This window comes from Caloenas nicobarica, chromosome 20 (genome assembly GCF_036013445.1).
Source record: "Caloenas nicobarica isolate bCalNic1 chromosome 20, bCalNic1.hap1, whole genome shotgun sequence".
Classification (NCBI taxonomy): Eukaryota; Metazoa; Chordata; class Aves; order Columbiformes; family Columbidae; genus Caloenas; species Caloenas nicobarica.
The window spans coordinates 5117512-5123411 of record NC_088264.1 but is presented as its reverse complement, the minus strand read 5'-3'; positions in this window follow the sequence as shown (position 1 = coordinate 5123411).

Sequence of the window (5900 nt, the reverse complement as noted above, 5' to 3'; positions counted from 1 at the left end):
CCAGCAAAGTCTTTGAAGTGATACTAGATCTTACCATATTCTGTTTTTTTCTCTAGCTATTTTCAGTTCACTAAGCAACAGAGTTCATCCTACTGGACAAGGTTTTATTTATGTCAGGGCTTTGGTTGTGCAAACAAGGTGAATATTTGCTTTTTCTGGAAAAATACCAAACAAACTTTTCCTCAGTTGTTTGGGACAACATTCCCAGCTTTTTCAACTAAGCACAAAACTAAAAACAAACTTACAAACAACTCCTGAATTCAACCCAGACTGAAACATACTGAGGTTTGCATAATACTTAATGATAACAATTAAACTGAAATCCACTGACAACTGAAATGTTTTAGAAATGCAGAAAGCAAATGTTTCTCATTTTGACACCCTTGATCAGACCAGTTCCACCCAATGTCACACCATCTCAGCACACACAAATTTTTAAGTTTGTGGCCTAAACAGAGAGAGAGTTGATAAAAAAAGAGGATTTACATATTATTCGGGATTTTCTTCAGTTCCTATCCAGGCTCTGGCAACCTAAACACTCATAACATTGGCATCTATTTTCAAATCCATGTTCACGTGATCAATTTCCAGAAGTAAACATCACTCATCTCCTGTTTTCTGGTGCGAGAGGACAAAATTTGGTCCTAACCCAAAGATTCAGATGAAAATCCAGTGTCAACAGGTGCAGTGATTGCTTGGCTGCCAAAGCCAGGCTGCTTTTTTAGTTCTTGCACACGAATTTGAAATTGAGTCCAAAGGGAGCAGCTGAACGAGCTCCAAGAGCATCTCGAGGCAGGAGGGTGCAGCAGTGGTTTTCCCCTAGATGATGTGCCCAGCATGATGTGTCTTGTCTCATCATTGTCCTCATACCTGCTCCAAAAACCAGTTTGAACCAGGAGTGGGAATGGCTCCTGCTGTTGAAGAGAGGCAGTGAAACAGAGCAGGTAAGTCCAGAGGCTGCTCAGCAGCGACTGTACCTCTCCGTAAATTTTAGGGCTAAATCTCCAGCCTGTTCAGAGGAAGGATCTTTAATATGTGTAACACCAGGCGAGAGCCTCCTGCGAGTCCCTGCAATGGCTGAGCAGCACTTTGCTCACATGTTTTCCTCCCAGACATCCTTCAGCTCTCCCCCGTACACCAGTTCGTGCAGGAGCATCTCTTCCTGCACTTACACACATTGCCTAAGCACTGCAAGGACACGAGTTTGGCTGGAGCTTATCAGTTGCCTGCTGTTACGTCAATGCCAACGCTAAATTATTTTTCAACTTATCATCTACCAAAAAAAAAAATTCTTTTTCTACTTGAACTATTAAGCAATGCATTGCCCTCCTCAACTGTCTTTCCCTTTTGTTTTTCAGTCCTGCTCTCTGCAGCAGTAGTTTTGCAGGGAAGGATGTGCTGCCACAGGGCACTCCACAACCCTAAAAATTACTTTGAAAATTACATAGCAGCTCAACCGAGGTGGAAAACCAGTTCTGGAAGGCCAGCCTGGACTGTTCCGCCGCAGAATGAGTGCTGATCATACACGCGAGTGTGCCACTGTCTTATGAGGTGACATAAACTCATCATCCCCAGCGTTTAAAGGCGAGTGGCCCAGCTGGTCCTGGACAGGCTCAGCACACTGCCCTGCAGCATCCCTGTCCCTGCAGCAGGCACATTGTGCCACATCTCTTTTTACCCCTTTGCACCAGCACGGAATAAAGCTGGAAGAAGACAGGATGCAGAGAGATGGATATGAACCCAGCTGAGCTGCGTCTCTCCTGCTGAGCTTTAACCTCTGGGAGCTCCATGTATGGGCAGACTCCCCTGCCACAGGGCTGGTCCCTTGGGGGTCACTTTTAGGCCTACAAAACCTCCGTTGTGAGAGAGATTTGCAGATATTGGGAGCTTAAGACTTTTTATTTCCCCTCTTTGTCTCTCCAGGGGAAGCAGCCGCACAATGAACTGCACAAAGGAGCTTGGCCTCAGCCTGTGGGATGCAGATCCAAAAGCCTGCAAGGAAAAGGATCAAAGAACACAGCTTTCAAGCATGTTGCCGGCACAGGGAGGGGACAAAACCATAAGCAGACCTTCTGCTGGCCTCTCCCTGCTTTGGCTGGACCGTGCAGTTATGCTCAGGCCAAGGGGGCTCTGCAGATCCCTCGTAAGGGCACTCAAGAGCTGAGGATGCTGTCAGAGCCCGAGCAGAGGCAGCAGCGTGGTTCAATACAAGGAATGGAAACAGCCTCCCCACATCATGCATCCTTCGAGGTCTGCTCCATCCTCTGCCCCGGCAGCCCAGGGACCACTCCGACACCTCCGGGAAGCAGCTTCAGGTCATGGTGATCTCCACAGAGGAGCAGACCTGGCCTCTTCCCACAATTACAGCTTGAGTTGAGGGAAGCCACTGTTCTCTCTGCATTCACAGAGCTGAACTCTTAGAGCTGCTCAGAGCAGCAGAAAGAAGGACCAGCCGTTTCTCTGGTTTGAGCTTGTTTCTGCAGAGGGGAGCCTTGGACCACACAGGTTCCTCCTCACAGGGAGAGCAAAGTCCAGTTGTTGTTTCTGCTCCCAGGGGCAGGAAGGGGCATCTGTGCTGGGGCAAGCACCAGGTAAAGCCAACTGAGTTATGGGCACTGTTTGGACAGAGGGATGGACTAAAAACCCAGTGCAAAATCCTGCAAGACTGCTGCCAAAGACAGGCTCCCTCCAGCAGCTCGGTCAATGGGAAGAAAACACACACAGAAATAAAGAGGTGTCTAAGGACCTTCACACTCCAGGCCACTCTCTCACATACATTTTTCTAAACTCTCAACCTCTATAATTATGATCCCGGGACTCTCCCCACAGGAAGACGGCTGCCATCTGTAACATCTGCAGGGGAGTTGTGAGCAGAATAAATCCCTTTAGGTCATGTTAGAGGATGGTCTAACTCCAGTCCTGCAGGACCTGCTGTGATAGCAGCCACAAACATCGGTCCTCCTCTCCAGAGGCAATGCCCTTTGATTGCTCTCCTGTCTGCGTTTGGAAGCGTTTCACAGAAACAGTTGGCTGATTGAAACCTAATTCAATGAAACAAGAGGCTGAAATCCTAGGCAACACCCAGAGGGCAGGGGATGAGTGAGAATCAGTCCCCGTAAGCAGTGCAAGCATCCAAACGTGGCCGGTACCTGCAATGAAACACACCGGCTGGCTCCAGCTCTATTCTGATTATGGAAAGACTATCAGGATGAAACCACATGGCTCTGGTGCTTCGATACTAGTAAAGAAGAGATCCTCAACCTTTGAGAATCTTTTAAACATTCCCTGTTGGTATTGCAGACTTAGTTTCTGTTAACAGGGCACACGAAACTGGGAAGCAGCTGGGGAAAAGCCCCTTGTAATGGCAGGGCTGAATGCAAAACCACAACGGGCTGCTGCACCCGCAGAGCTCAGCCTGCTCGCACAGGTAATACAGACCACAGCACAGCCAGTTGGCCCAGTTAGAAAGTGGCAACTTTATGGTCTAAATAAAGGCGGTAGGGGAAAAAAAAGTACAAATTGAGAGAGGCGGGTTACAAACAATTACAAGACTAGAAGCTGTTTATGGTGGCTGTTGATGGTTTTACTAGCAAGGTTTTAAATGTATTAATCGGTTCAATAGCACTATCAAACCTTTCCATACCATGGTTTCCTGGAGGGGTCTCAACACTACAAGGGAACCTGTCTCTCTCATACCCTTGCTCCCATATTGACTGAGAGGAGGATTCAAAATCTCCTCCGAACGGCAAGAAAACAACCACACTGCTAAAACTCAGGATGTAGAATGGCAAGCAGCATTTTAACACTGTCTTGTTGCCTTCCACACCACATGTGCATCACCCCTGAGACCAGAAGAGGCTCGGGAGCTGTGCTTGCGGGATGGGAGCAGGACTAACAAGAAAGGTCAGGAATGAGGGGGCACAGAGGGGCCCTGGAGGGAAAAAGCATTGCAGCCCACCTGGATTTACCCTGTCACGCTCCCTTAGTGCCTCACACACAGATCCCTCTCCCCAGATCTCTGCACTCAGCAGCTGCTCCTGCCTCCCAGGGCTGCTGCTCAGGCTCTGGTTTTGAGAGAGGCTGAAGAAGACGAGATGCATTAAAACTCGTGTGAGACTGGCTCTGCTACTGACTCCCTCGCTCAACTGGAGCCAGCCCCAGTTTTCTTCTTAGGCACAGCTTCTCCCCCACCTCTGTGCCTCTTGGCGGCTTTGCTCACCCTTATCTGCAGGGCAGGAGCTGGCTCCAGAGGAACATTACGCAGGGCTGTGGCAGGGCAGGAAAGCCAAGAATTACCTCTGAAGCTATTTTTTCCCCTCTGCCTTTGTAGAAGGCAGCTCGCAGAGCAGCCACGTTATTTTTCCGCCCTCCTCAGCCTTGCTTTCTCTGGATGGGTCAGAAGTGGATCGCCCCATCCTCCCCTTGCCCGCTCCTTGCTAGCAAACGGCTTTGATCAGGAATCCCCTGTCGCTCCCCCCTGCTGACACCCCTCCATCGTTCCTTTCCCCTCCCTCCACCTTGAGGCTGAAACCCTTGGCGGGGGGGAGAAGCGTGGAGGACTCTGATCACCTTCCCACGCTAATGACAGCACATCTGGCAGACAGAAACCGCTGCTCCCCAGCCGCCCGCCCCAGGCTGGGGACATCTGAAGCTGGTTTTGCACAGCCTCTGTCCGGGGCTCACAGCAGCCCGGCTCCCGGCGGGGCCGAGGTGGGAGAGCAGCACAGAGATTCGCAGCATCTCGCCAAGAGCTGCCTTCTGATCGCAAGCACAGCAGGGGTGGGATCCAGGTGGGAGGGGGGATGGTACCAGCAAGCAAATTCATCCCTTTTAAGTCACAAAGTTGACTATCTCGGTGTGCCAGCCTAAAAGCTGTGCCTGAAGACAGGCGTCAGCAGATTTCCTTAGCATGGAAGAAATTTTGATTTATTTAGCATGGAAGGTTCTCAGAGAGCTTATGGGGACCTCTGAGGTGCCACTGCACCCTCTGAGTAAAGCCTCAAGCAGACAGATGTGGGTAGAATAGTAGAATCATTTTGTTTGGAAGAGACCCTCAATATCACTGAGTCCAACCATTAACCCAACACTGGCACTAAACCATGTCCCTAAGGACCTCGTCTATGTGTCTTTTAGACCCTTCCAGGGATGCTGAGTAGACTCAAGAGGTCTGATTTTGCAGTGTGTTTTTTGCAGTTCCTGCATAAAGACAAGATGCACCAACTGAGGCGGTGGAGAAGAACTTTCACGTGAGACTTAGGCTGGGCTTTAGTACGTGACTTAACAAACCGTGGCTGAGAGCTGGGGCCTCCGGACAACTATGTCTTCTCTTAGTAGGGAGCAGCTCATCGGGCTGGCTCACCATGTGGGAATGATTCATCTGCCCCCCACAAAGAGCAGCTCCCCATGGCGGGGGACGTTTCCCTCCCACCCTGCCCAGCACGGAGCGCTGCCCTCCGGGGCCACCGAAAGGGATGCGCCAGAAAACAGAGCTTGCCCGGAAAGGGCAGGAAAAGCTGAATCGGGTAACAAACGGGGTTTTGCGCAGAAGGAAAGGTGCGGAGGGCTCGGCTTGGCAGCCCGGGTGTCCGAGCCCGCGGGTGGCTCCGCAGGGACCGATCGCTCGGTCCCGGGACGCCGCGAACAAGCTCCAAAAAGCGGCGAGCGCCATCGCCGAAGGGCCGGGCGCTGGGACCGGCGGCGGGCAGGGCGGCACGAGGGGGCAGGCTCAGGCTGCCCGGCACCCCCGTGCCTGCCCCATAGCTCGCAGGCGGGACGCGGGGCCGAGCCCCGGGGCGGCGGAGCCTGAGGAACCGCCCGGCCCCCCTACCCCCGCCGAGCCGCCGCGCCGCGGGTCGCCGCCCGCCACCCGGCAGGTTGTAAAGTCATTAACTCCCTCAGCC